Genomic DNA, 17011 nt, shown 5'->3' with positions numbered 1-17011 from the left:
ATTTGGCGCCATTTGGCAAATCATCCCAAAACTCTCCAAAAAAGTCTCCTCCACCTCAGCTCCTTCCTGGAAAGTTTCACTGTGATCCGTCAAGTGGGGACCAAACAAAGGGGGGGTTGCCAAAACACATTTTCTCATTCACTTTTTCATAGGACAATTAGACACAGCTGTAGCCAAATGGCTTAACAGAATTACATAATATTTAGCAGAAAGCAAGATCATGGCCCAGAACGCATGCTTTTTGTGATTTGGTGTAATTCCGTTCAGTAGTTTTTGAGAAATTAAGGTTCAAACAAAATACATACTTCATGCTGTGTTGAATCTGTGAAGCTGGCAGCCATTTTAGGACTCGGTGACTGAGTCCCCAGTCCTGAAAAACGGTTTAAGAAGATAAAGGGGATCAGGGTAGGGGTATCCTATCCTCCCTAGCCTAGTGAGGGTGGTGGTCATAAAAGGACCACCCTAAGGCAAAAAAGGATTTTTTAATAGTTATACATCACATTTGTGGTTGATTCACAAATCTGTGGTAATTTTTTTAAGCACAGGCTCAAAATTAAAGCCAGTTGCACCAGGGTCCAGGGGGGTGACATGTTGTACTTTATAGGTACAAGCTTCCCTGAGTCCCTTGGGAAACAACCCCCAGGGCTGATATGTGAATTAAGGGGAAGGGCCATGCAACCCCATCTCTGAGTCTCCTTGAGGGCCCCAGGGCTCATAGACTTTTTTGGGGGAAGGGTCAAGCGTGACCTCCTTCCTCAATTCATACTTTGGACCAGCAGACCCCACCCCCTGGGGTAGGCTCCTTTGCGGTGTCCTGGGGACCCCAATCCCAAGGACAATGCGGTCTCCCATCCCACAAAAGCGAGGGCAGGGAATCCTAATGTGCTCCCACCTGGCTGTAGCAGAAAGCTGGGAAGCCGGCAGGGCTGTAGGGCTGCAGGGCTGCAGGGGCCTTGCTGCTCCCCACAGCCCCAGATATAGAAAATGCTTCTAGCTTCTGCGCAACCCATGGGACATCACGCAGGGAGCTTGCAGGGTCCCGGGGGCCCTGGGGCTCCCTGTTCGGCCACTAACAAAAATGAAAGATGTCTCTGTCCTGGGTCCACACCGGAACACCCAAATACTAATTTAAAAAAAAGGAAATAATGAATAATAAATGAGTGGCAATTATTATTCACTGCTCAAATCAAGGGGTGCCCCATAACCCTGCATGGCTTTTAATATTTTGTGTGCCTAGAAGAGGCAGGGGCACCACCAAGTATTTTTTTTTATCTTGTGGGGGATTGAAGAAAGTACTGCAGTTCCCCAGCAACATTAAAAAAACATTAAGTCTTCTGGTTTACTTTTAAGGCAGCATTTTTTGGACCTTGAAAAATGTTGAAAGACAGACTCAAAGATATGTCAATTTTTTTAAATAAAACTTTCTTAAATGTTTTATGACATCCATTTTTATTACAAATTCGCACAGTAAAGGGGCCTAATTAGGGTATGTCCACCCTAGGAAACCATACTACTTCACTATCTTGAAACTAACCCTGGGCGTAGTTCGCGAAGTAGCGCTACACGTAGCTACGCGAAATGCACTTTGCACTATGTGAGCTACGCGTAGCACTACGCGAACTGCGTTGTAGCCTGTTCGCACTGTGTAAGATGACGTTTTCAATGATTGCACAGTGCGGACAAGCATATGGCACTGTGCAATCATTGAAAACGGCATCTTGCACAGTGCGAGCTGTAGTTTTCTGCCGCTCAAGTACATTTTTACTCGAGCAGCAGCTTTTTCAATGGGGACTGGTAGTTTCTCATCATGAGCGGTCGAGTGAGTCAGAGTCAGAGTCAAAACCACTTTATTCGATTACTAAAAATCATAAAAGTATACTATACAAAAAATCTCCGCACAATACACAAATTCTCGTTAAAACATTTAAAAATAACAATTTCATTATATTTGAATAATTCCAATAAAATTCATGTTTCTCTTATTCCTGCGAGTCTTAGTTTCCTACTCCGGACAGCCACTACAAAACACTTTGCAATATAAAAAATGTTCATTGGGTATTCCAGTAATTGTAAATAAAGTAACGCTGGTTTGACCTGCAGAAACCCTTTATCTTTTAACAGTGGTAATATATACTTTTTCCTAATTTCAGTATAAAAAGTGCAAAAAAATGTAAAGTGCACAGTGTCCTGAATTGAATGACCATCACAGTTACAAAGAGCTGCATCCTCTGGTTTACACAACCCCTAACATCACTCAAAATAAGGTGAATCTGATTAAATCGGAATCTGGTTATAACCAACGATGGAATGGATTGTTACAATGTTCAAGTAGGGTTGCATAGTTAAGCACGTAATTAACAGGTAATGAGCCCTTACCATAGGTTTTCTTAACTGTAGTGACTCACGCCCCAGCTTCGTTAGCATTACTTTAATGAAAGACAACCACTGTATCTCATTTGGTTTTTCTAAACTCACACAGTCCCTTAGAATCTTATGATTTAGAATGAGCTTTGGATATAACCATGTTTTGATCCAAAATAGGATGGGGGCCAAACTTGTTATGTCTGAGACATATCCCATTCCTAGCTCCTGATGGATAGCAAAGGTTGCTGTCGACTATGGGAGAGCTAAAAGTGCGTGAAAAAAAATATTTTCCGCTTTCTGAATGCAATCAGATTGTTTATAACCCCAAATTGCGGCATCATATCTCACAATTGCCATGCTTTTTGCCTTATAAATAGATAAAATTGCCTCACATGGTTTATCCCCTAACCGCTTAGAGAAACTAAGTACAGCAGCAGAGGATCTTCTTACGGCATTGGCTTTAGCCGTAAGTTGGGGAGCCCATGTGCCTTTATCGTCAAACAAGACTCCCAAGTATGTGAAGGCCTTCACCATGGTGACCACAGACCCATTACAATAAAGGGATCTAATATTTTTATTATATGAACCGAGGGACATGACATGCGATTTGTCATTATTCACCACTAAATCTAATGATTTCATAAAATCCCCAAAAGAATTTAATAGTCTTTGAAGCCCCATCAGGGTGCGTGCCAATCAAACTGCATCATCCACTTATAGGAATACCGGTCGAGTGCATACGCGATCACTCGCAATGAGAAACCTGACCTCCTCTCATTGAGAATCTCGCCAGAAGGTTTATTTTCCACGTTTGCGATCGGCAACTTGATGTTGCTGATCGCGAACGAGGAAAACGTCTCGCCGGGATGTCATTTTGCTTGCTCGCAGTCGCCCACTTGACGTGGACGACCGCGAGCAAGCAAAAATGACCGCTTCACTACGCTACGCGTGTTTGCACTGTGCTACGTGCAGTTTGTGTAGTGCAAAGTAGCGCAAACTTTGCAAACTACGTGAGTGTAGCGTGGTGCTTTGCCCAGGATTACTTGAAACTCACACTATGTACGTGGGTGGTAAATAAATAAAAAAAAGTCAAAAATTAAAAGGGGGCTGCAAAGCACTTATGTGTTAAGATGAGAACCCTCACTCATCCGAAGGTGACATGCTTCTTCATTGGGTCCCCTCTTCACACTGGGACCTCCCGGTACCAGTGTGGGCTACAACTCTTTCGCAAGAGAGGTGCAGGGTTGTACCTAATTTTGCAGATTTTAATTCTTTCTTGGGAGGAAGGGGAAGAGTACTACAAATCAAAAAAGTGCTTTAAAACTATCTCTTGGTTGATAAAACTACTATTATTCTGGTGTCCCAATGGATAGAACTAAAAACCGAGCTAAGTGAAAAGGGTAATGAATGTTCCCTTTATTTAATGGCTGGTCCTTCGTGTGATGTGGCGTTCTAAGACCTTTAGCTTAGATTTGCTCTGAAGGGACCGATTAAGGTTGAGTAGATATATTACATTGTAGTTGATTCTGGTGGATCATACTGAAAGATGATGCTAGAAAATTTACCAATACCGTAAGAGTATTGTTCACTTTTTTTCTTTATTGACCATTAAGCAGAGTGATTTAAGAACTCGGTCCTCCGGAATGCCACAAACTTTTGTAGTCGAGGAAAGGCACCTTTAAATAAAGGTGGTGGAAATCCTCGGCAGGAGCCAACCCTTCATCCATCCTAGGGCATCCTTCAGACCAGTACCTTCCTTAACAGCTTGCACCCACTCCTCATGCCGAATGTGTCTACCAACCACCACACTGACCCCAGCCACCTTCCAATTTGCTTTATCGACTCCCTCTTCTTCTAAACCATTGACAGGAAACGTTGACAAACAGTCATCCAACATATTTTTCTTTCCTGGTACATACTCCAGAGTGTACGTATACTCCATCATTCTCATTATCCAACTAGCTATCCTAGTGGAAGCTTTACCTGACAACGTTGTAGTAAAAACATCTATCAAAGGACAATGGTCAGTACGTAAATCAAATTCCGCACCCAAAAAAAATATCTTAAAATGGTCAAATCCCCACCAAATATTCAATGGTGGAGTAAGATAACTCCGCTCCTCTTAATGGTGTTGACACATAGGCTATGGTAACTTCACTTCCATTCCTATGCAGCAATAGTCTGCTACCAAGCCACAGCTGCTGGCATCTGTGCAGATAACAGACTTTTCACAGGTGTCAAATTGTTTTAATGAGTGAGGATATCCTATATCTTTCTTCAAGTTCACAAATTAACTTTCACATCACTCAAATGTGCAGTTCTTATCCATCACTTTCCCAATACACATCATGTTGTCAGCAAATCTGGATATGAAACGTGAGTAATGTTCCGTCACACTCAGGAAGAATTGCAGCTGATCCTTGTACACAGGAGATGGGGCATCCTGTATAGCCTTCACCAGTTTAACCTTAGGTGCCACACCATGCTCTTCCAACCTATGCCCTTCCCACTTCAATGTAGCATTTTTTTAATTTAATTGTCATTCCACACCTTTGCCAAATGGATAATAATTCAGTTAACACTCTGTCAAGAGTCCCCTTATCCTTCCCATAAATCAAAATGTAATCTTAGAAATATGACACATTCGGCTTATCATGCAATAAATGACGCATTGCCCATTGGAAGACTGCTGATACTGAGTTTAAACCAGAGGGCATGCGTGCAAACCGGTATGCCTCATCAGGTGTAATGAAAGAAGTTAGTGGCCTGGACTCTTGATCCAACAATGTCTGGTGATACATGGAGGACAAGTCTAATGTGGAGAACAGTTTTGCCCCCTTGACAAAGGTCAACATATCACCAATGTTAGGCAAAGGATGGTTGAACACCCAAATGCCTACATTCAGGTCACTGAGATCCACACATATCCTTAGATCCTCATTGGACTTCTTTGCAAGCACAATTGAAGCCAACCACTCTGCTGCTTCAATCTCTTCTATAATGCTCTCCTAAAATAATCTGCACAACTCCGTCCTTAAAAGTTCTCTCATGATAAATGGTACCGTGAGTGCCTGGTGCACTAAGGGCACAGCTCCATCCTTCAGTATTACTTTATGCAAGAGACCTTTCAATAACCCCAAATTATCGCTGAAATTGTCTGGAAATGTTCTCTTCCACACCATTTATTTTTGTCTTTGCCCCCAGCACCAGGTCCAGATATTTGGGCTCCATTCTAATTAGCAACTCCCTCTGTTATTACCACCCTAACAGACAAGATCCATCTTTCAAAATGTACACCTTTGAATGGGTAGTGACATCCTGGAACCGCAAAACACCTTCATAATATGCAACCAAATAATTTGTTTATTACCATAGCCAGCTGTGGCTCCCCAATCAGGGCATACCAGGCTCCTTAATCAACCATCACTGGGACTTCCAAATCATCAACAATTATTGTACAGAAAGGGTTGTCCATCTGGTGGTTCACAGTTCCCACTTCAAAGACTTGCAAAAAGGACTTGTGTGGCACTTCATTTTAGTCACTGCTTTCTACTACAGCAATCACATTTTTTGCTCGCATAGAGAAATTCTCACCCTTATATACCCTGGCAAAATGTCCTTTAGACTTGCATCTTCTGCAAAACTGACCAATCGCAAGAGAAATGTGACTGGTTGCAATATGACCTCACAGGCCTCATATCCTTGTCTGGTCCATGAGTGTTCTCACTCATGCTTTGTTTATTTCCAAAACTGTCCTTATGGATCCATTTCTGTACACCTGTTAGTTTGTTCACATCACCAGATGTCCTTTCCTTTAATCCCTCCTCCATATTCTCCACTCTGTTTGCTATTTCAATTACTTTATTTTAAGTCAAACCTTTGGTATTCATTCTTGGGTTCTTTTGTCTATTATTTTTGGGACTAACTGGTTTCTTAACATGTCATCCAGAAAATCTTTGTACTTGCAGGTTGAGGTCAAATGGCGCAAATCAGCCATGAAATTGTGAACTGACTTACCTGGATGTTGACTTTCCTTAATAAATGTATATCTTTGCACCATTTTGTTTCTTTTTTCCATAATTTCTGTCCAACGTTTGCATGGCTATTTCAAAATTTCGCCAGCTGATGACACACCAAAGCTAAGTCTTTTGTATCTGAACAAACCAACATGAGTTGAAAAGGTAGTAATGCACCTACAGTTCTCTTTCACCTCGAGTTGATGGTATACTTTGTTTAAATCAAGACAGGAGAAGATTTTGGCACCATTCAGCTGTGTAATTGTGTCCGCTATGTGTGGACCTGGATGCCTTTCTCTCTCGATTGCTTTGTTGTCCTGTTGCATATCAACACAAATGCGCGCTGCACCTGCACTGTACTTTTTTGGCACTACCACTGTGGGCGAAACTCATGGTGTGGACCAGTAGAGAGCTTCATGATGTCATACTTTAATAATGCTTCTAGTTCTTTCACAACGGCATCCTGTAAATGAAAAGCACTCTGACTGTGTAGCTAAGCAACAGGACGAATATCCTTATTAATGTGAAGTTGCAAATTCATTGTCTTGAGTTTCTTAGTCCAGGAAAGAACAACTGAAATTGAGTTACTATTTCAGAATGTGCACTGAGGTTGTAGTTGATGGATATTAGTCCCATGTCAGCAGTAGTGCTGAAACTGAGTAGATACGCACCTGACAAAGTACATTGGAGAACATAAATTGGTGCTTGTACTGTTTTTGTCTTATACCTCATGGTCACTACAAATGACCCTTGACTTTGCAATGGTTTAGAAACAGTCCATGTCTACACCTTTGTTTTCGATGGTGTTAGATGTGGCACCAGAGACAGTATGTTGTATTTTTCTGCCAGCATGATATTGATCGAAGCACCACTGTCTATAGTGAATGTTGTAGGGCAGCCATTCACCTTCAGTGTAATTTTGGGGCATCGGCCAAATGAGATGGGTTACTTCACCTGGCAATTTCTCTTTGACTTATGTTCTTCTTTACAAGCAGCCAATCCTGGAAGTGTCTGTCTTTCTGCAGTTGACATCACCATTGTACATCCATCTTCTTCCCTGTCACTTGATGATGACGCTGAAGAGCCTTTGGAAGAGGAATTTGATGATGATCTACTTTGTTTAGTTTCTATTTGCCTCAATTGAAATTGCCGTTTGGCCTTGCAGACGTGTCTAGAATGTTTCTAGAAATTTCTGGCCCCCATTTTCTCTTCTCGTTGTGGCTCACTTAGACTCTCTTTCGCTTTGCAGACCGTTATAAAATGCTTTTCTTTCTCACAACCTTTGCATATCTGTCCATGGCAAGACATTTACCTTTGTGTGGAAAAGAGAATCCACATCGGAAACACAATTTCTTTTTCTTTGGAAACATCATCTTCTGGGCCTTCACTTTGTGTTTCTACATACTTTTCATGATCAATGCTGATTCTTTCTGGGTTGTTCCAGCTTTCATATCAGCAGTCTGTCGATCTGCATGTTCCTCACCTCTCGCAGCCATGAGTACCTTTTCTAGAGTCAGTGTCTATCTGAGCATGTGTCATCTAAAAGAATAGAAGAGATAACCATTGATGCCTCTAGGACGCATGACTTCTTCATCATTTGATTCACAGAACTTGCAGTGCTTGATGAGGGTTTTAAGTCTCTCAACAAACTCATCCATTGTTTCACCAGCTTTCGGCCTTACCAGTAGGCTTCTGGTAGGCTCACTGACAGTGCTCCGCTGTGGGGCCTTCACCTTCCTCGAAGGCCCTGTTATGCTAGAGGGGCTTCACATACGCAAACAGTAGTTTGCTTCTTGGGGCACATGAGGCACACACAAGCAGTTTGCCAGACCTCAGCAAACTCTCAGGGAGAGCAGTCTTGTTTCTTCGGGGCACCTAACCCCTACTTGTCCCCCCAGGCCAAGATGTTTTCACACTTCTGAATGTCATCTCCTTCTCGGAATTCCCGCAGTAAGTGGCAACACCTTGATGGGGTGGGGGTTCTCAGTTGTTGCACCTAAGTTCTTGAATCAAATATTGATTTTTGTGGGGTATTCAGTTGTTGCACCTTAGCTCTTGAATCAAATACTGATTTCTATCCACCAAATCCTGAATCATAGTGTCCCTCACAGAGCAATAAAAACTCATCTGCTTTGCTAATATTTTTATCTTGCTGATGGATCCCTTTTAATCGTAGAACCATGATGCCCTGGGGCAAACATTTAAAAGACAAGTCATGGTGCAGAACCTAACAAAACAGAACTGTTCTGGAAAGCTTACAGTTTAATCTTCACACACCTGGAAGTAGAGATTGAAAAAAGTGGTTGCTCTGGGACACATAATTAATAGGACCTTAATAAATTCCCTTGCGTCTCAACAAATGATCTGTAGCTCATTGACAGAGCTTTTAAGTAACTAAAAGACAATATGAGGTACTTAAGTAAAACTGCGTAATACAAACTGTGATGGGTATGCTTGAACATATGTTTGTACGCCATTGAGAACACATAGATTAGCACGTTTCATTATTTTCCTTATATTGCCTGTGCTAATAGGGACATGGAGGGCATCCTTATGCAAATTAGGTCCAACCAAGGTCAAGCTGCACCATACTGATAACGTTCACAAAGGCCAAAACCTTTTTTGGATTTATCTGTCCAGACAGGAAATAGGTGACCTAGTACTTTAGGTGGGATTACGCCTATAGCCTGGCTGTTGTTTCACAGAGAAGCTATTAAAAGACAGAAAGGCTGCCAGCTGCATCCTCACCACACATCATTCAGGGTCCTGCGGGAAGATTGGGCATTAAACGGAGATTGCGCATTAAACAGATTTTGGGAAACACTATCAGCGCATGAGTGCAATATATCCCAAGCAGCTTTAACTCTCGATTCCGACGTTCACAGGCCCGAAAGAGGAATACTCGTCATCTCCTAGTTGCTAGTTGTCTCCTGCAGCGAGCACGTGGACAAGCGGTTATAGCTAAACTGCACCTTTAAAGGTTTCATCTACAAAAGACGAGCTAACATGTTAATTCCCAGTGGAGTTAGTTTTAACAGTTGTATCATTCCCACTGTTGCATGCAGGGCCGGCGCTAGGCATGGGCAGCATGGGCGGCTGCCCAGGGCCCCGAGCTCAGCCCATCAACAGGGGGCCTCGCAAAAGTGTTTCCCCACCAGCCTCGCGCCTGTGATGAGCACTGCGTGGCCCAGGGAAGGGCTGCCTCTCCTCTGGGCTTCGCAAGCATGTGTAAGAATAGGAGAAGAGGCCCCCTCCCCTGTGCCTCGCAGCACTGGTTAATGGCTGTTAACCCCCAGGGAGGGGCCCCCTTTTCCCCAGGGCCGTGCAGCCCACATGTAGTGCGAGGCCCATCTGCATTTGCAGCTTTGACCTGTAATTGAGGACAAGGTCGGATTGCAAGGCAAGCAGTAGAGCATTGGCCGATGGGACGGTGCTGAAAGGTGTGACATGTAGGCCGGTTGTTAAAGGGCCTCAACTTCATTCCTGCCCCCCAGGCCATCACACTTCTGGCTTTTGTGCGTGGGGCGAAGGTGTTAAGTGTGGCAATCTGCCTTAATTGTGGCGAGGTGTTGCTTTAAGTATTGTGTCATTCTCTCCTCAGCCCCCCAAGTGTCAGACCGCTCCCCTGCCAGGCAATGGTGGGTGGGGGCAGGTGGGAGTATGCCGGGCCGTCACTGAGGGAGCAGGTTTTTGGCTATGGGCAATTGGCACCTTAGCCTCCATCTTAGCTGCCAAGGTTTCAAATTGCTATGTGTGAAATTTTCATAATTCAGTGTCATTATGAGAGACATTTCAACGACCATGAGTGACCCTTTCTAGTACGCAAAATCAAGCAACAATGAGGAGGAAAACATATAAAATAACGTGGGACCCAGCCCAAACAGGGTGTGTGAAGACCCAAGTGAGGCACGAAAACATCACGGACCTGCCTGGACATCTGTGTTGATGGGCAGGCCGGCAGAATCCTGTCTTCCAGCCTTTGGCGACTCGCACTGGGTTCCCTGGCTCCACCCTTGAAATGAATGATGCTGTTGTTTAGAGCATCAGTCTATCAAGGGCCTCTCTGCCACGTGGGACACAGCCCTAACAAACAACACACTCCTCCGGTGCCTACTGTTGCCGGGCGGGCTGGCCACCAGAAAAACAAAATACAGATTGCCAGCCCATGTGGTAGGCCCCCCTCCACGCTGGCAAACTCGGGGCCTCTGACATCACGTGAGTGACCTGGGCCAATTGGGAACGGGGACGGACCTATGTCAGAGAGGGCCCAACAACATGAACAGGTGTCATTTATATATACATTCGATTGGATCAATCCACCTATGTCACTCTACAGAGTAACAACTTTAAAGTAACACCGGCAGGAACGACTGCAGCTACCTGATGTGATTGTGCGCTGCACTGGCATCATCACTGTCTATTACAAACACACACAGGCTCACGGTGCCTGGTACTTACGGTCTTGGGCACGGCCGTAGATGAGTCTGAGTCAGTACGGAGTCCGACTGTGGCGCATGCAGGCAGGGACTCTGGCCTGCTTAGTGTACATCTGAAGGGCGTCGCTTCGCTATTTCAAGGCATTACTACACACCTATTCTTGAATTACTTTAACAGCAGGCACTTGCTCACTTTGTGAAAGGAGAGGAGCGGCAATTCAGCATGGGGCGCCTCGTGGCCGCAGCGACTTCCGCCGCAAATGTCATCTGCTCGGGCATACTTCAGTGACTCCACTAGGGCGGAGGAGCGTCACCCCACTGCTTTCTCGCAGAGCGAGAAGCAGAAATATAAAATGCAAAAACTACCATTTTATCTTTCTGCTACTCACACTGCGAGAAAGCAGAAGCGTTTGGTTGGGGGCAGGCGGGTCTGCTTTAGGGCAGGGGAGGAGTGCCTTGCCCCCTGCTAAGGGCCCTGACTGTTTGGTCGGCCCTCCGGGACCGACCTAACCAGTCATGCACACTCTGACCTTTCTCCATGTAGGCGCCAATGCACCCTACATGGAGAAAATGGCCTCCCCATAGGCGCCTGGCTGGTCGGCGTCCCAACCAATCACAATGCTGCCATTGGGAAGGGAGGCTGCCTGCTTCCTGTTCCTGCCAGAGGGAGGAAAGAAAGAGAGCAGGTCAGGAGCAGAGATGACACGAGACCTGGGAAGGTAAGTTTATTTAATTTTTTAAATAACCCCTGCGAGACCTCCCACCCGCGAGTCATGCTAGCCGCGACTGGATTTTACATGCAAATTAGAGGGGCCTCACATCTTCCCTTTCGCCCGGGGCCCCAGAAGTTCTAGGACCGGCCCTGGTTGCATGTGCTTGGCTTATACATTGTGACTGTTAAGCGTTGTAATCTTAATGAAGTGCCGCTACTTCTGAGTGCCTCAACATTTCCAGTGGAACCCTCCAAGGTGTGTGGTGTTAAACATTGCAGACTGTTTGAGGAGGACAATCACGCGACATTGAGAACAGAATAGGGTCACATTCAAATCTGTAGGTGGATAAACGATGCAAAAAACCCTGGCTCAAATAATAAGAAAAGTATGTTGAGCGGGTTTATGTTTCCAATTAAGTCTGGCAAAAAAACACATGGTCTAGATTGCGCAAAGAATATTATATGTGCTCATTTTGTGCACGATATTTTTGTGTGTTATGAGCTCCTCTGTCAGACTAAAGCCGGTGTGCGCAGGTTGTGCTCAGTTATTTACATTGGTAGAGTGAAACGGCACAAATTTCATTGGTAAGTGTTTTCACATTGCCTGCCACCAGGGTCTGTCACTCAGGGCACAAGTCCTAAAAAAAGAAGTGGGGGGACTCTCCAAGGTAGGCGTGGTCACAGGAAGTGACATCACGACAGGAAGTGACATCACAACAGGAAGTGACATCACAAAAGGAAGTGACATCACATGTAAGGCAGATCTATCATTTGCATTTAATGCAAGATTTAACAATTGAAGCTGCTTGGTACTTAAGCCTCTGACTTAAGGTCCCTGCATGGAGGAATTAGCAGCCCAAATGTGGATGAAGTTTGGCGAAGGTGACATGAACACATTTTCAAAACGCTACAGGAAAGTTTGACTGCAAGATTTTGTATACATTACAGGTTCCCAGAGAGGCTGCTTCCCACACTCGACAATGACTATTACACACATTAGGGCTCCATATTCACGTTATTCTATCGATGAGTGGTATATGTTATCTCCCCACCTATTGTAAACTAGCGACTCTGTATTAAATAGTTTTGTCTCAGCTGCCTCTCTCTAGCTGTGGCTAGATTTATTTATTTTATTTATAAAGTTTTATATAGCGCGAACTTGAACCCGAAGGATATCAGAACGCTTTACAATTTGCAGCAAAGGTAACAAATCAGAACATTAGTCTAACATTGGGAATCTTGGCTGAAGACAATGGAGCTGCCGGGGCATTAACTTGGGTCAATGCCTAAATGTTAGATATATTAACTGGCCATTGTATTTATTTTAGCAGATTTATTTATTTCTATTTATTTTAGGAAATTTATTTAGTTTTGGTATATTTTAGTTTGACTTATTTGCCTTCATTTACTTCAGTGCAACAAAATATAAACATTGCTTTACTTTGTATTAATACTGTTTATTTTTGTGATAGTCCCTAAAAAAAGGGCCGATTATGACTCATGCATTGTAATGGTTGTTTCCCCCTTTACAGAGACTACTTACTATAAAATCGGGGTGGGCCTAGCTCATGATGTCATTTTGTGGGGACCCCTTGAAGAAAGCGGGCAGAACCTTTGCAAAACTTGGTGCCCCCCTATCCAGTAGTGCAATTATCCAAACACTGACAGGATTGAGCCTAAATTAAAAATATACTGACATACGTAATGCCAAGTCTGACGTCATCATGGAGTCATGTTTAAATGAACAGTCCAGCCCCATCCTACACCTCCCCATTCCACAAAATTATACAATTCAGACCGACAACACAAACTAGTAGGGGCGTTGCTGTCATCATTAAACATTCCATGTGGAAACAGCGACACACGGAAGAACACACAAGGGTACACCATCATACTACTTACATTTTGTAGCCTGGTGTCAATTGTTCAATGCAGGGCTTAATTTGTGCCAGTGCTTAGCACCAGCACTTAATTGGCAGGGCCGGGTCTAGTGGGACTCTGATTCTACACGCACGAGGCGCACAGTGCATGTAAAATGTTTTAATTTAACTTACAGCACACTTGCTAGTACTAATACTTAATTAACTCCTCAAGTCTCCTGCAGCCGCATCGCATTGTGTTTAGTTTTTCACATCTCAGTTTACCCTTAATTGTTCACGATCACTTGAATAATGAAATATTCTGAGTGGGAGAGCTCTTTGGCAGCACTCTGCCAGGTTTCTCTCTCGTCACTCTCATGCTGCTGTGTTAAAGAGCCTCGGTTCTACCGCACAAAGAATTAGGGTGACCAACTGGCATTGGTGCAAATTCAGGACGGTGAGTGTAAAAATTCAGGACAAAGGGTCAAAATTCAGGACACAAATTCTGGACAGGAGGTCAAAATTCAGGACAAAACTTCAGGACAATAGGTACGTTTTACAGACACATCAGAGGTCGCGCAATAGTATATAAGTAAGCCCAGCCATTTCCAAAAGTATTCAACCATTTGCAAACCTATCCATCATGTATCCTTCCATCTATCATTTCACTCATCCATCCCTTCATCCATCCCCTCATCCATCCTTTCACTCATCCTCCATTATCCATCCATCCATCCACCCTTTCACCCTATCCATCTGTACACTTATCCATCCACTCTTCATCCCATCCATCCATTCACTCATACATTCAGCCATTTACCCTTTCACCAATCCAGCCATCCTTTCACTTACTAATCCTTCCACCCATCCACTCTTTTAGTCATCCATCCATCCTCCCTTTCTCTCTCCATCGACCCTTTCACTTAGCCTTCCTTCCATCCATCCATCCACCCACCCATCCATCCATCCATCTGCTCATCCACTCATGAATCCATCCATTGCCCCTATCACTCATCCATCTATCATTTCACTCCTTCACACATCTATTCATCCTTTTGTCCATCTACCCTCCCTTTCACTCACTCATCCATACTTGCACCCATCCTTTCACTCATATGTCCATTCATTCACCCTTGCACTTATCAATCCATCCATCATTTCACTCATCCACCTACCACCCACCATCCACCCACCCACTCATCCATCCTTTCACCCACCCACCATCCAATCCACTGATCCATCCTTTCACCCATCCACCATCCACCCACCCACTCATCCATCCATCCTTTCACCCACCCCCTCATTATCCATCCATCCATTATCCTTTCACCCACCCACTCATCATCCATCCATTTATCCTTTCACCCACCCACTTATCCATCCATCCATCCCTTCACCCACTCTCCATCCATCCATCCTTTCACCCACCCATCCATCCATCCCTTCACCCACTCTCCATCCATCCATCCTTTCACCCACCCATCATCCATCCATCCATCTGTCCTTCCCCTCATCATCCATCCATCCCCTCATCATCCATCCATCCTTCCCCTCATCATCCGTCCATCCTTTTCCCTCATCATTCATACATCCTTTTCCCTCATCATCCATCCTTCACCTCATCATCCATCCATCCTTTTCCCTCATCATCTATCCATCCATCCATCTGTCTTTCCCCTCATCATCCATCCATCTTTCCCCTCATCATCCATCCATCTTTCCCCTCATCATCCATCCATCCTTTTCCCTCATCACCCATCCATCCTTTCCCCTCATCATGCATCCATCCATCCTTCCCCTCATCCATCCATCCTTCCCCTCATCCATCCATCCTTCCCCTCATCATCCATCCATTCCCTCATCTTCCATCCATCCCCTCATCATCCATCCATCCACCCTTCCCCTCATCATCCATCCTTTCACCCACCCCCTCATCATCCATCCATCCATCCATCCATCCTTCCCCTCATCATCCATCCTTTCCCGTCATGCATCCATCCTTCCCCTCATCCATCCTTCCTTTCATCCATTCTTCCCCTCCATCCATCCATCCATCCTTCTCCTCATCCATCATCCTTCCCCTCACCCATCTATCCATCCCATCCATTTATCCTGCCCCTCATCCATCCATCCTTCATCCTTCTCCTCATCCATCCTTCCTTTCATCCATCCTTCCCCTCACCCATCCATCCATCCCATCCATTTATCCTGCCCTTCATCCATCCATCCTTACCCTCCATCCATCCATCCTTCCCCTCATCCATTTATCCTTCCCCTCATCCATCCTTCCCCTCCATCCCTCATTCTTCCCCTCATCCATCTTTCCCCTCATCAATCACCCAGCTACCCGTCCACCCATACATCCAGCTATTTACATTTTCTCTCCATCCTTCCCCTCACTCATCAATCCATCTATCCTCTCTCATTATCCATTTATTCAATCTTTCATTCATCCATTCACCCTTTCACTAATTCATCCAGCCATTCACACATCCCTTCACTTACTTACTCGCCCACCTTTCCATATTAATTTTGAGCTGAGCCCTTTTGAGAAGAGGCCCATCAAGAACTTCACCCTCGCTGCAGGGGCCGTTCCAGGACTGGGACAGAAGCCACCCAAAGCGGAGACAGGATCCACCACAGGGGGGGACAGGAGCCATCACAGGCGGGGGTGGACTGGAGCCACCACATGGGGGGACAGGAGCAGGAGTCATCACAGGAGAGGGAACGTGATCCACCAGGGTGGGCACAGGGGTGGGCATGCAGTATTCTAGTATCATCTTGGGCTTCTCGCCCCCTCCTGCACAAGACAACAGGAGATACTCTAAGAGAACTGATTGTCCTCCATACTTTGTTAATCAGTGTGGGTGCGATTGTGCCATTTCTTTATTTTCTTACATTATAGACTGCATGTTTGAAGAACCGAGGTTTGCTTACAAATTAGTGACAGTAATTAAGCTCTGTGAAGAGAAGCAGATGCTGCCTCTGTGTAATCGGGGGTGTAATCTGGCCGAGTCTCGGGTGTTTGGGGCCCTGGGTAGAAATGGAATGTGTGAGCCCCCCTCTAAATAGCAGATACAAGACGCATTCAGGGCTGTTTGCATGTGAATAGATGCCCCCTGCTCCTGAACCTGCAGCCCCCCCCTCTGTCACCTTCACGCACCTCTTAACAGCTCATCAAGGGCTGGAGGTGTGAGGGTTGCCATCCCGCTGTGCCTGCCTCTACAGTGCTGCTGGGGGTCTGAGCTTTCATACAGCATCGGAGTCAAGAAGGGAGGTGGGGGCAAGCTGTGCCCGGGTAAAATTACGGACAAATGGCAGGGGCGTGGTGACCACCGGCGTGCTTGGTAACTTCAGGATTCAGCCAGCCACTCGCCCACCCGGAAATGCTTTATTTTCTTTGTGCGCGTCGCGCTCCCGTTTTTTAATGTTGGACGCGGTTTTGATTTAGCAGGGTGGACGGCGTCCACCCTGAAACACCCTCGGAAATAAATGGGGGGATGCCGTCCACCCGCGTGGTACCCCGACTCGTGCCCTGGTGTCACTGCAGCAAAGGTGTCTTTTTCCCTAAAGAGGAGGCCGCATGTAGTATTTTCAACTCCTCTCGCAACTGTGAGAGCACTT

The sequence above is a fragment of the Lissotriton vulgaris genome, chromosome 1_1 (genome assembly GCF_964263255.1).
Source record: "Lissotriton vulgaris chromosome 1_1, aLisVul1.2, whole genome shotgun sequence".
NCBI classification, from domain to species: Eukaryota; Metazoa; Chordata; class Amphibia; order Caudata; family Salamandridae; genus Lissotriton; species Lissotriton vulgaris.
The sequence above is the reverse complement of the archived record's forward strand: the minus strand, read 5'-3'. Positions refer to the sequence as shown.